The 14499-nt window shown below is 50.4% G+C and overlaps 3 non-coding genes across 3 annotated transcripts; all 3 read left to right on the top strand.

Moving 5' to 3' along the window:
• The first annotated feature begins 991 nt into the window (after nucleotides 1-991).
• Nucleotides 992-1063, top strand: TRNAG-UCC (transfer RNA glycine (anticodon UCC)). The gene has a single exon. It is a non-coding gene; the product is annotated as a tRNA-Gly (tRNA).
• Nucleotides 1064-1575: 512 nt separating this feature from the next.
• TRNAS-AGA (transfer RNA serine (anticodon AGA)) lies at nucleotides 1576-1657 on the top strand. The gene has a single exon. It is a non-coding gene; the product is annotated as a tRNA-Ser (tRNA).
• A 1523-nt stretch (nucleotides 1658-3180) lies between these two features.
• On the top strand, nucleotides 3181-3396 carry LOC142821674 (small nucleolar RNA U3). Its single transcript, XR_012898362.1, has one exon. It is a non-coding gene; the product is annotated as a small nucleolar RNA U3 (small nucleolar RNA).
• Nucleotides 3397-14499: the final 11103 nt, after the last annotated feature.

Raw genomic sequence — 14499 nt, 5'->3', positions numbered from 1 at the left:
CCTGCCCTGTGTGTGTTGCCACCTCACAGCACTCACCTGATGTTCCCTCCCGGGTGCCCAAAGACATTTGGGAAGCCTCCTGTATCTGGGGGACCAGTTCCAGGGTGAGGGTCACAACGTTCCTGGAATTCTCCTCCTTATCCTGGAGCTGCTGGTCAGCAGGGTTGTTGTCCTGAAGCTGCAGCTGCTGCTGCCCAGGTGTCTCCATCCCAGACTCCACAACTGTCCCTGGAGACAGGATTCTCCAACCCCCAGGACTTGGTCCAGTTCCTCACAGTATGCACAGTGCTGTGGTGCTTCCCCAGAGCAGGAGCTGTGCTCACGGGTCCTCACGTACCCCTGCTACAATTCCTTGACCATGGCTCTGACTTGGTCTGGGGAGGGGGAGGTGGCCTTTCTTTGCAAGGCCATCAGCCATTTGGCCATAAATATCCACATTCCTCCACCTGGATTGCCAGGTCTGCAGACTCCTCCTTGAACCACAGCTTTATCTCTGGCCTGGACCATGACAGTGCCTGGCACTTGGTGCCCCTTGCTTGGTCCTGTGCTGTGTCCATGGAAGGGCCAGAGGGGTCTCTGGGGGCTTGTGCCTGTGACATGGCTCTGCAAGAGGCAGGAAGCGCTCCATCTTAGCCAAATGGCCGAGAAACACTATGACAAAAAACATGAGGGCAGCTCTTGGTCTGTACCTCTGGGCCATGCAGAGTGTCTGGCAGCCACCTCCCTTTGCTGCTCTTGAACTTAGGCCAAGGGACAAGAAGCTGTACTTGCCCACCCAGAAACCTCTGGGACTCCTATGCCAGCCAATCCCTCACACCACAGAGAGCCACAAGGCTGTTACTGCCCAACATCACCCCCCCCCCCCGATTTTAGCCAATCGGGCAAGAGGTTATGCTTTACCCCAGACCACATGGGCACCCTCTTCCCTCAAGTGCGCTTCATGGCAGATGTGGACTTCCCTCACTAATTTTTACAGACATGGTTGGCACAGGCATTGGTGGTATAGTGGTGAGCATAGCTACCTTCCAAGTAGTTGACCTGGGTTCAATTCCCAGGCAATGCAATGTGGGGCAGTAGCTGCACAATTCCTTGCATACCTTCTACTTTAACCCTGAAACAACAGGCACAAGTGGGTCCTGCTGCCTCTTGCCACTTTTATTCCTCTCTGAGAGGCAGGAAGTGCTCAATCTTAGCCAAACGGCCAAGAAGCAATGCTTTTTAGGTAATTCTGTTACAGTAAGTTATGACTGGATAGTGAAATTATACTAAAATAATTGGTTAAGGTAGAACTAAGCGGTACTTGAATTTCTCTTTATAAACTGGGGTCCAAGAAGGAGACCAGCAAGAAGAAGGAAAAGGAGAGAAGAGAAGAGGAAGGAAAAGGGAAAGGAAGACCAAGAAAGAGGAGAGAAGGCCTTGAAGCAGAACTCACCTCCAAGGCAACCTAAGACCAAAACAGTCAGGACTCCACTGCACAACTGTTGAAAGGGTTTGCTGTGTGAATTCTATGGTGGGTGACGTTAGGCCTGTGCACTGGGATTATTTACCAGTTTCCCTGGCTTCACTTTGCCCAGAGCTGTGATGGCCGAGTGGTTAAGGTGTTGGACTAGAAATCCAATAGGGTTTCCCTGTGCAGGTTTAAATCCTGCTTACAGTGAGGTCTGTGTTTTGCCCTCTTCCTCGGGCAGCAAGGGCCTCTATGAGTTACCAGCAGTGGGGCTGTTACTGCTGGCATCAGGACTGGATTAAGGGGTGAGCTAGTGGGGCAGCTGCCATCAGGCACTTCCTGTGTGTCTGGTTCCTGTCAGGCTGCAGCAGTTCCCTGGGGCTGCATTAACCTCCACAGCACCTGTCATCAGTGCCCGTCCCCAAGCAAGAAACAAGGAGACGGGACAGAAATTCTCTGTCCCAAAGGCGCACGCCTCACATTGGCGGGGCAGACATGTCCCTCCTCTCTACCCCAGCAGACACGTCTGCAGCCCCTGGCAGGGAGGCGGCTGGGCAGGTCACGGACAGAGCTGAGCCCGGGGTGGCAGCAGTGCAGGCTGGTCATCCACAGCCCTGGGAGAGCAGCTGAGGGGCTCAGCTGGGGGGCGACGGGCCCGTGTGCTCTGCTGCTCACTGACGAGCTGGCTGCCCAAGTGCCCACACAGACGCTTCTTCAATCCCCACCCCTCTCAGCCGGCCACCCCCAGCCTCTTCCAGCACAGCCTGCCCCACCTCCCCCCACAGGGCTTCCACAGGGGCCTCTGTCCCAGGGAGAATGGGGAGCCCCTGCCCCGGCACCCACCCACCCTGCTGCTGCTCCCACCAGAGCAGAGGATTCACCCGACACAAGTAAGTGCCTCTGTCCCCCCTGACCCCGGCTGCTGGGTTCCCTCCTGTTTAGCTGCCTGGCCCCAGGTAAGGTCACATGAGACTGCTCATATCACCCCCTCAGCACGGAGCCCTGGGCAGCCGCCCTGCTCGCTCAGGTCTCAGGCTGGCAGGGCCTGCAGGGATACTGGGTTTGAATGACAAGGTGTTGGAGCAGCTATTAAAAGGCTTCTTCCTTGGCAGGGGCATTGTGCTTGTGGATTGGCTATTTCTTGGATGACTGGTGCTTGCACATGCAGCTGGGCTTTAGCAAATCAGAACGATGCGAGTCGTGAGTAACCCAGCGCCTCTGGACATGGGAGTGGAGTAAAAAGTACAATATTGTCTAAAAAAATAAAATAACTTGAATAAAAATCAAAGTGTGACAAAAATAAATTACTTGAGTAAAGTACAAATACCCAAAAAAGGTCTTGCGTAGTGTGATCAAGTATTTCTACTTAGTATTTTCCATCTCTGCCCGGCAGGCAGGGGTTCTTGGCCCCTTGCTGGTCTGCAGACTGGCAGTTTGTTACCACTGACTTACAGGAGCCCCAGGAACTGCAGTTTCAGGAAGAAACAGCAGGAGATTTTGATTGGCTGCCAGGTGCTCCACATGCTAATCAGGAGGCATGTTTCTGTAAACAGGGACACAGAGCATATTCTAATATACAGATTTCTAAACCTGGTGGAGTGTGTTTGAATGGGACAAGCACTTTGCTGAGATTATTTCTGTTCTTTAGTTTTCTAAGTGTTGTGTGAAAACATTCCTCATGAGGAGAAAGTGAATGCACATGAGTGTGGGTGTGTAGCGAGCAGGCTGCTGTTAAGACTGTACTTTCAGGAATCATTTCTATAGTTGGTAACTAGAGAAATGCAGCTGAAAGTAGTTGGTCTTGCTAACCGTGGGGATGAGTGATAATGTTGTCTGCTGAGTACAAAGCAAGCAGACAGTGTTGCTTTACTATAATTGTTGTCTGCTTTTGATGATTGTTCCTTTTTTCCTGTTGGGAAGCTGGAGCAAGAGAGCACAGACTGAGTGATTAGCTATTGTCAAAAAGTTCAAAATTAGTTTTGCAGTAGAGAGGAGCAGGGATTTCACTTCATCATCTTGTCTTAGCTTCTGTTTAATTCCTGGATTTACTTGTAGGCTACATCTACAATGGTATGATTTTGCACAAATACTTTTAATGCAAGAGTTTTTGCATTAAAACATTTGCACAAAAGAGCATCTACACTGGCATGTGCCAGTGTAGATGCTCTCTTGCTCAAAAAAGCTCTGATGGCCATTTTAGCCATCGGGCTTTCTTGTGCAAGAAATTGATGTTGCCTGTCTACACTGGTCTCTTGTGCAAGACCATTGTTTGGGGAAGTTATCTTAGAGGTCCACTCAAAAGATCTGAAACTGATAGTGTGTTATGGTCTGTTATATAATTACTCCTGGCCAAGGGCGGCCCATGAGCCTTGGCAGACTAGGCAGTTGCCTAGAGTGTTGCTGGCCCGGGCACCTGATGATGACGTCATGGCAGTTGACAGCCGTGCAGGCAGGAGCGTTGATTGTGCTTTCTGCCTGGGGCGCCAGCTGCTACAGCCGGCCTCGGGCCGCTCCTGCTCCTGGCATTGCCACAAACTCAATTTTAACAGAATCATCTTTTATAATACATTTCTTCACTGAAGCACTGGAAGCTACAGAGCGGACAACTAACTGATGTATCTTTCATTGAATATAAAGGTGATGTCAAATTTCTCACCATAAGCAATCTTTCCTTACAACTATAACAGCTGCAAAATGTTGTGTGGATTGTCAAGTTTCTTTAAAAAAGGATATTCCTTTTGCAAAGCCTCCTTAAAAGAACACATTCTTTCCTTGCTATTTGCACTCATTCTGACACTCAAATAACATTTTATGATTAAACTAGTGGGCTGTGCCCCCTGCTCGCTACTATTACCAAGCCCCCTCCCTTTGAACCCTGCCAACCCCCCCAAACATCTGGCTGGGAGACCCCAATGAGCAGGGCTAGACAAACCGCTGAATCTACTCATCCATGGTGCATGGATTTCAGCTGGTCGCTCCATGCGCTCCATTCACTGGGCTTTGCGCCTGCACAGTGCTGGTCTGGCACATGCGCCGTGCGGCGCTGGCGAGTGGCTCTTGCCGGGGTTTGTCAAGCCCTGTCAATGAGATCTCAGGACACAGATTGGTACAAATCATTCCCTGCAGCTGCAGAGCTTTTAGCTTCTCCCCAACCTCCCAAACAAGAACTGACTAATTCTGTGTCCTGCCATCCCCATCTCCACCTGTCCCCAGCCCAGCTGTTAGTTCTGTCCCTGCTCAGCCCCCACCTCCGCCTGTCCCCAGCCCGGCTGTTAGTTCTATCCCTGCCCAACCCTCACCTCTGCCTGTCCCCAGCCTGGCTGTTAGTTCCGTCCCTGCCCAGCCCTCACCTCTGCCTGTCACCAGCCCGGCTGTTAGTTCTGTCCCTGCCCAACACCCACCTCCACCTGTCCCCAGCCTGGCTGTTAGTTCTGTCCCTGCTCAGCCCCCACCTCCACCTGTCCCCAGCCCGGCTGTTAGTTCTGTCCCTGCTCAGCCCCCACCTCCACCTGTCCCCAGCCCGGCTGTTAGTTCTGTCCCTGCCCAGCCCTCACATCTGCTCCTGCTGCAGCCCCAGGGGTTCTTCCTCCTCCCATCCCTGGGGCTGGAGGGAGGGACTACTTTTTTGTTTTGGCTCCCAACAGCAGGCCATATGTTGAGCCCCGCTGAGGGCCGCAAACAAAGAGGCTGCCCACCGACTTCGTGTTGAGTAGCCCTGCTCTAGAACATACATGCTACGGTGTATGTGGCTACAGAAGCCCATTTGCCATCCCCAAGGAGCTGTTACCCCTCCCCACTATGAGTGCATCTACACTACAGAGTTTTGTCAGAAAAACAGCCATTTTTCCAACACACCTTGAGTTATGTCCACACTACAAACACGTTCTTCTGTAAGAAAATTGAAAGAACGGAGGGGTTTTTCCAGCACTGGTAATCCTCATTCTATGAAGAAGCCCGCCCCCCCCCCCCCGCCAGCAGACCAGGCAGAGCAGCTGGGGGCTGCCTGGTTGGTCCCGCAGTGCCGCTCCTTGGTGCTACTGGACCAACCCGGCAGCACCCCAGCTGCTCTTCCCCAGGCGTCCCCAAGTCAGCCGCTGCTGAAACTGACCAGCAGCTGATTCCAGGAAGCCCGAGGCAGAGCAACCAGCGGCTGAATCTGGACGCCAGTTCCGACTTGCGTACAAATTCAACTTGTATGTAACCCGGGGACTGCCTGTAAGCATCTGAATGGTGGTGTTAATTTCACTGACTCTGTTGTGGAAAGGGTTTATACCGTCTTTCAGATGAGAGAGCAAAGTTTGTGCTGCAAATCAATGAATCAAAGACTAAGGATTTTAAATACAGCAGCCTACATTTAACCTACGTCCATGGTCAAGCAGATGAATATGTGGCTTGTTATCAGAAACACTGAGTGCTGAGAACTAAATCCCATTGTTACAGACGCAGTAATGTTGTAACACAAGCCAGGTACAGACAGAAATGAATGTGTATTTGGGGTCTAACTCCTGTGTGCTGTTTATGGAATATCTAGACTAAAACTTTTGCCCACAATGGCAGAGTCTAGCATGTGTGTCACCACGGACAAAGTCTGGGCAGAATGGGGGCGTGGAAAGGATTAAAGCCTCTTCTGAACTGTCTCCAATTCCTCTTCTCCCCCTGCCAGGCTGCAGAACACCGATGTCTGACTCCAGCTCAGCTCCTGGCCTGCAGAGCCAGGACAGGAAATGGCCATGGCGGAGCCTGTGAGCTTCGAGGAGGTGGCTGTGTATTTCTCTGAGGAGGAATGGGCTCTGCTGGATCCGGGCCAGAGAGCCCTCTACAGGGATGTGATGCAGGAGAATTATGAGGCTGTGAACTGGCTGAGTAAGGATTCCTGTCCCCTTGGGTAACAGCAGCTGGGTGGGCTCTGGAGCATCTGGGTTGGGTTTGGTTCAGGGTTATTCATTGCCTCTGCCCCCAATGTCAGGAGTATCTGCCATAATAATCCTGGCTCTTGTATGAAAGACTGTCCCCTCCGTACCCCCTCCCAGGGAAAGCAGGTTCAGGGATGTGACAATGGTGTGGCTCTTCCCACACCTAAGGTCTCGCTGCGCTTCCCCCTAGCTTGCCCATCTTGTGCCTTGACCAGAGGTGTGAGTGGAAGGGCTCAGGCAGGAACAGCAGGTACCAGAGGTCTGGGTCTGGCTGCTGTTAGTGGCTGCAGGGTCCCCATGTGGCAGTGAGCTCAGCCACTGGAAGGAGGGTGCAGTTCCTAGAGTCCTTCCCTGCCTGTAACTAATCTCTGTGACATGCTGGTACTTGCCAGTGGGAGGGGCTGGATGCTGGGGCTGAGGGAGAGTGGGTGAGGCAGTTCACGCTCTGTGAGTATTTTGTTTGAGGTAGCTCTGTAGTAGAGAAACGTGAGCAGAGCTCTCCTTGCATTTCAGGCACAGGCTGGGTTTCCTTTCAAAAGATCAGCTTCATTCTCTCTGGGGCTCACTTGTTTCTATGTGCAATGGAGATAAATCACGTCATCTGTGTTGTGTTTCTAGAGTGAAATATCTTCGGGTAGGGATTTTTTCTTCTTGTGTGAATGTCTGGCTTTGTGCTCAGGAGACCTGTGTTCAGTTCTCTGCCCATCACAGTCTTCCTGTGTGACCTTGATCAAGTCTCTTAGACTCTCTGCGTGTGGTCATTTCTTTTACTAGCTTTTATAGAGTGTCCCTGTTTCTCAGGGCTGGGAAGGATACCTACACTAAAGAGGGGTGATGCTTAGCTCCATATGAGCACTGCGATAGCACAATGGGGTCCTGATTTACACCAGAGTTGCCAGGTGGTGCTGTGATTGATAATTTTGCTTCCTTCAGTGACTGCAGTACCATTAGAATTGCTGCTAGCACCACGGAGCATTTATATGGCTTATTCAGGGCGGCTCTTTCTGGAGCCTTGATTCCAGCGGCACTGTCAGAGCGTGCAGCTTATCCATGCAGCATACCACAGGGTTACCGCTAAGAAAGACCCAGGCTCCATTCGGAGACTAAGGCACTCGGCCAGGTTTATTGTGAAAGGAGCAGGGTGCCAGTGTCCCAGCTCCTCAGGCACAGGTATAGTGAGACTTGTCTCAACCCAATAATGGTACCAGCTCAGTCACCAGCTAGAACACTGCCCCTCAGCCAGTATCAACATGCCCTGTGACTTTTCCCCTCCTCTCACATTGACGCAAACAAAATGCATATTGCGTTCCATGTGTTTCTACCCCCTTTGGCCTTCTGCCTGTTTGTTTGAACAAAACATCCATATCCATTATCCCCTCATCCTGTTCATGTGCACAAGGGTCAGTGAGCTATCTGTTAGGACTGTGTGTTTGCAGTTACTGCAGAGAGCCATGTGTTGTTTGCCCTCCTCCTGCTCAGGAATGTGATTTCTTGGTTAGGTGGTACCAGTGCTCCACCATTCTGCCAAAGTCTGGCTTGTTTTAGTTAAAAAATGGACATAAACAAGATAATCATAGTCATCAGATCGGAATTTTCCCATTGACTCGGCACACAGCACACTTCGCACAAGCTTTCTTGCGATTGTGTAACAGTGGTAGCACAATGATCTCCATGGTCACATCACAGGTGGCTGTTCTGAACACTAAATTCAGGTCCGAGAAGGGGTGGAGGCATAGCTGAGGGGAAGGTGCTCACAAGGTGCAAATGTGGTAGATTCTGTGCCTTCCTGGAGCAGCCCCAAATCGAAGGGCAGGCCCACCAGAAGAGGCAGACTGCCAGCAGCAGCCTTTGTGTGGTTTCCCAGAGTAGAACCAAGGCTACAGATGGGGAGCTGAGTAACAGCCATAAGCATCAGAGAAGCAGCACGGCCCAGCTCCACCCTGGCTTGTTGCTGCAGAAGCCTAGCGCCACCCTGGGCAGCCGCGGGAACTTAGCTGCTCAGAGAACTTCCTCTACCTCCTCCTGGCCCAAGTAGAAAATCTGAGCCAAAGAGCAGGGGGAGCCCAGCCCACCAGCCAGGAGCTTTGTGGACAAAGCCTTGGGGGGCTAGAGCTAGTCCTTCCTCTCCAAGACCTAGTGACCTGGCATGTGGCCGCTACAGTCTGAGCCCTGTCTGGAGGCCTTGGTGTCAGCCCTGCCAGCCCTCCCTAGGGCTGACTCAGAAACTGGTTTATAGCAGGTCTAACTTGTGTGTTTTCATGAAGTCTGACTATTCAGCCTGTCTTCAGCTCAAGTCAATGCGTGGTGGATGGGGAAAGGCTGGGTTCTCTCCTCTGTGGAAGTGTTGTGAAGAATGATGAACTCAGCTCCTGATAATACAACCATTACTTGAGAGTGTCCCTTTTTCTATTCCTCTTTTAGTTTTCTCTTTTAGATCATCATGAAGAATAACTCCTGTCTGGATTCTCTCTCTGTCCCAGCAGGTGAGAGGATGCTGACTGAGAACTATGAGAAGAGTCTTCAGCAGGAAGGACTGGAGCAAGTGGCTCCATGTGGTATGTTATTGGGAAGATCTGAAGGGCATGTTTTCCAGATACGTGAGCAAGGAGAGAGATGTGAGAGTCAACATAGCCCAGAAAGGCAGCAGGGAAACCATCCAGGAGAGGGACAGTGTAATGCCAGTCACAGGAGCAGAGGGGAGAAAAGAAACAGAGAAACCATTCGACAGAAAATCCCCCATCAATAGTCACCCTGCATTTGTAGTGACTGTGAAACTCTTATTGAACATCAAACAACCCACACAGGAGAGAAGCCCTTCAAATGCTCTGACTGTGGAAAAAGCTTCAGTCGTAGGTCACAGCTTGGTAGACATAGCAGAATCCATAAAGGAGAGAAACCCTTTACCTGCTCTGACTGTGGGAAAAGCTTCAGTAAAAACTCACACCTTGTTCAACATGCTCTGACTGTGAGAAAAGCTACAGCTGCAAGTCAAACCTTGTTATCCATTGGAGAACACACACAGGTGAGAAACCCTTTACCTGCTCTGACTGTGGGAAAAGCTTCAGGCGTAGGTCACAGCTTGGTAGACATAGCAGAATCCATAAAGGAGAGAAACCCTTTACCTGCTCTGACTGTGGGAAAAGCTTCAATACGAGTTCAAACCTTGGTAACCACAGGAGGACCCACACAGGAGAGAAACCCTTTACGTGCTCTGATTGTGGGAAGAGCTTCAGTATAAGATCAGACCTTGGTAAACACAGGAGAGAAACCCTTTACCTGCTCTTACTGTGAGAAGAGCTTCAGTACGAGTTCAAGCTTTGTTAAACACAGGAGGACCCACACAGGAGAGAAACCTTTTGATTGTTGTGACTGTGGGAAAAGCTTCAGTAGAAGCTCACACCTTGTTAGACATAAAAGAAACCACACAGGAGAGACACCCTTCATCTGCTCTGACTGGGAAAAGGTTTGCTCTGACTGGGAAAAGGTTCAGGAGGAGCTCTCATCTTATTAGTCATGGGAGAATCCATACAGGATAGCAATCATTCGGCTGCTCTGACTGCAGGAAAAGCTTCAGTCAGTGCTCCTGTGTTACTAGCTATCAGATAATACATACAAGAGACTCACCTCTTAACAGCTCTGATTGCAGAAAAGGCTTCAAACACAGGTCAGACTTTGTTAAACATAAGACAATGTTTAACACAGAGGAGAGAAAACTATTTTGCTGCTCTTACTGTGGGGAAAGCTTCAGTTAGCTCAAATCTTGTTAGCCATTGGAGAACCACAGAGGGGAGAAACCTATCACTTGAGTTCCCTTTAAGCTATTGATCAGGTGGTTGTGCCTATTAAATGCCATGCAAGCTTATAGGGCTTTGGTGGGGAGAGGTACTTCAACCCACTGGTCTCAATCTTGCCTCAAACCTGCCATGACCAGAGGACAGTTGGCTATCCCACAGCCCTGGCACCAGCCCCAGAGCTACTATGGCAGGGAGAGGTGTGTCTCCCTCCTCCTGCTTTACAATAGCACCTAAGCTGTGGGAGCAAGAGCTCATGGAATTCTTCTGTTCTCGGTGTAGCCTTTCAGTGACCTAACTGTCAGTCCCCTCCATCTTTGAGATCACACCCCCAGCTGTAGCCCTCACCCAGTATTCCCTCTAAGATTTTCCATGCAGGAGTAGAGTGAGGTTTTTTTCTTGTGCACCAACAATGACATAGTGACATTCTGTGCACTTGTTCTGATTTGTGGCCCTGTGGAACCAACGAGTTACTGAGAATTTTTGCACACAGATGTACGTGTGTGTGTGTGTACGTGTGTGTGTGTGTACACACACAAAAGATCAATTAAGAAAGGAAAAATCCTGAAACAAAGGAAAATTAACACGCGCACACACACTGAAGACTTCCCAGCTTGGCACCCAGTCTCATTCCCACCCAGCCTTGCTTCACCGTTCCTGCATCCATGAGCCCCCCCATCCTGTGCATCCTTTACCACTAGCCCTTTGCCCCTACTTTTGCAGTGTCCCCTTCAACCCAACCCCTGCACTTTCCTCCCAGTCTAATCCAGTCAAAGTGTAGTAATTTGTAAAGCATACAAAATTAATGCACCATCCTTCGTCATGGACTCTAAAGCTCATTCTGCAGTTGCAAGTTAATGATATTCAGAAGATGAATTTAGGGATATCACCAGAAAACTTCATCCAGCTCTTTTTCTTCAGTCCACATTACTACATTGTATATAGAACATATACAGGCAGTCCCCGACTTACGTGGATCCGACTTACGTCGGATCCCTAGATACGAACGGGGTGAGGCAACTCCCGCACATGCACAGCAGCATTCCCGGGGCTTGCTCACCTGGGTCCTAGGATCCTCCTCCTCCTCGGGCCGGCTCCAACTGGGGTCCCGCAGAGCTGCCGGGCAGAGGAAAAGTGCCTCCCCACGCCCGCTGCCCCCCCCCACCCCCCTGCCAGCAACAGGCTGCCCCCTCCCCTGAGCAACAGGCTGCCGAACAGACAAAAGCAGCCTCTCTGCCCCTCCTCCCCTCTATACATGCCGGGCTCCCGGAGCGCAGCAGCGTCCCCGGGGCTCGCTCACCTGGGTCCTAGAATCCACCTCCTCCTCCTCTTCGGCCGGCTCCAACTGGCCTCTGCCTGCAGCAGCTGGCCACAGGGACAGGGATCCCGCAGAGCTGCCGGGCAGAGGAAAAGTGCCTCCCCACGCCCGCTGCCCCCCCCCCCCGCGGCCTCGCATCCTGCATGCCTCCCCTCTCCCCCCCTGCCAGCAACAGGCTGCCCCCTCCCCTGAGCAACAGGCTGCAGAACAGCAGACAAAAGCAGCCTCTCCGCCCCTCCTCCCCCTATACATGCTGGGCTCCCTGGGCAAACAAAGACTCCACCAAAACAAACAAAGTGCTGGCCTCATTGTGTTAGCAAAAAAAGGACCCTCCTCCTAGAACCCTGGGTGGTGTGTGGAAATAAAGCTATTAGCTCAAAGCATGGTGCAGAGCTGTTTGGTATTTGATGAGTTACTCCTTTAGTCCTGAGTTTGTCACAGGGACAGAAATAGATGTGAAATCTTCTGAACAGGGGAACAGACAGCAAAACAAACATTGGAGGGGAGTTAACCTTTCCCTATGCTATCCAAAACTAAAAAAAATTTTTGGCTAGAGTTTCCCCTACAATATGTACCAGTTCCGACTTACATACAAATTCAACTTAAGAACAAACCTACAGTCCCTATCTTGTACGTAACCCGGGGACTGCCTGTACTCAATAATTGGATTATTTCTTATAGTATCTGCATGCTTTAGACACATGTGAATCATCGAAGTCATATTAAGTCCCTTTAATATGTCATCATCAATTGCATATTGATTTAGCGTCAATGGAAAATAATCAACATCCATTAAGAAAGTTTTAGTTGCTTCTACACAGTGTGTGTATGTGAGAGTGAGATTGAGGGAAATAACTTCCATGGGGAGAAAAATAGTCGTCAATCAACACTCTTGATGTGATTGATGCCTTCGCAAGTGACAGGACTCGAGAGGGTCAGAGAGAATTGTTCTCCTTGACATGGTTTAGGCTCTTAAATATGAATGGGGCACAGAACATTTATCTAGTCTTTTGCCATCTATTTAATCCCTCAGGTAATCTGCAGATTTACATTTTCAAATCCTGAGATGGAGCTCTTCAGTGAAGTGGAGCTGGAACCAGACTTCCTCAACACATGGCCCCAGTCGCTAGAGCAGATCAGTGCCTCACCACCATGTGTGACTGCTGGAGTGACTTCACCACCGCATGTCTCTGGGCCAGGGCCGCTGAAGCTCTCACTGTCTGTGATGCTGCTGCAGCCCAGTCCCTGGCCAAGGCCACCAAAGTGCACACCACCCACAACACAGCTGCAGCTCTGGTTCCAGTGAGGCTGCTGGGGCAAGCGCACACTGCTGCTTTTGCCCTGGGCCTGGCCCCGGGCCAGGGCTGCTATAAGAAGTGCTGTCTGCCACACAGCCTGCCCTGGAGCAGTTCAGTAGCCACTGCGTGGCTCTGTTTCCGTGGTGGGTGGGTTTCAACCTTAGAGGGAACAGTGCCCTCAACTCTCCACACTGCAACTCTCTCTGGGTATGTCTACACTAGCTCCTGGCAACCAAAATTGCAAATGAAGCACAGGATTTAAATATCCCACGCTTCATTAGCATGTTCCCAGGAGGTCGCCATTTTGGAAACCGACTAGTCCAGAATAACTACCTGCATCTACATGCAGCAGTGAAACAGGAGTTCAAAGTAAACCCCTAACTCAAATTAGCTGTTACTCCTTGTGGAATGTTACTCTCTCATCTGTGAGACTCTCATCCCCAGTCCCACCTCAGAGCCAGCCTTCACACCTCTGCATCCCAACTTTTTGCCTCAGCGCTAAATCCCTTCCCACAATCCAAACCTTTGAGCCTGTCACATAAGCTTCCTTTTTTGTACCAATACAGAAATGGTGTGTCACACATTCCCTCCCTATGATTACCCCTAACAAAACTCATGCTGCACATTTGTGGGAAAAATTCAATGGAACACTTTGTGTAACTGCACCCATGGCATTCCTCGCCAGGCAATCCCTGCTCGGGGTTGGTGGACCAGCTTGCTAAAGGCAGGCCGCCATATCCTTTCCACCTCTATGCTGAATGTGCCTCCTCTTGACTCTCCTCTCCCAGCAGTCTGGGAAAATTTATAGTTCCTGCCAGGAGAACGCCAGCATGGCTGAACATAACCAGGCATGCACACATGCTTTCCTGCCACCATCCTTCCCGAGGTCCTAAAAGGAGGTAGATTTGCCTCCACTGCCTGGGAGCACACACAGCAGGGCTGATGCAGTGAGGCCGTCTCACCCCAGAATGTTATGCCTCTGCCGACCACAGTGCAGGGTGCAAGAACCCCCCTCATTTACCCTTAACAAAACTCATTCTGCACACGTGCGGCAAAAATTCAGTGGAATAATCTGTAACTGTCCTGCGTATGAAAAAACCTTCAGTGACAGTTCAGACCGTTTTAGACTTAGGAGAATCCACACTGAAGAGCAACCCTTCAGTTTCTCCTGTGCCGTAACTGGTACCACACCTTACACAGATGAAGGCTATAACTGGCTATGACTACACCACACATTTATTTTGGAATAAGCTGTTCTTGAATAGTGATTCCAAAATAGCTTATTTTGAACTAGCACATCTACACTGCAGGGAAACCTCAGAATAGTCAGAGGCAGGCTCCCCAGTGTAGACGAGCTACCTCGATTTAGAGCCTCAGAAAGAATAACTTAGAATGGCCCTGGGGAGGGACTAGTTCAAATTAGCAGCAGTGGTGCATCTACACAGGCCTTATTTTGAAATAGCTAATTTGGAATAGGCGTTATTCTTCGTAGAACGAGGTTTGCAGAAGTCGGAATAAGCCGTCTGTTACTTCAGAATTGTTTCAAAATAACGGAATTGCTGTGTAGACTCTTGCATTGCTGATGTTCCCATAGGGTTGCCTAGCTGAGTTGGTTAGAGCATGGTGTTAATAACATCAAGGTTGTGGATTCAAGCCCTGTGCTGACCACAGGGTTGCTTGATTTGTTGACTTGCCCTGATTTTGCCTCCTGCTATGGCCAGGGAAGCAGCAA

The sequence above is a fragment of the Pelodiscus sinensis genome, chromosome 19 (genome assembly GCF_052426305.1).
Source record: "Pelodiscus sinensis isolate ZL-2025 chromosome 19, ASM5242630v1, whole genome shotgun sequence".
NCBI lineage: Eukaryota > Metazoa > Chordata > Testudines > Trionychidae > Pelodiscus > Pelodiscus sinensis.
This window is presented reverse-complemented; position numbering and strand designations above follow the sequence as displayed.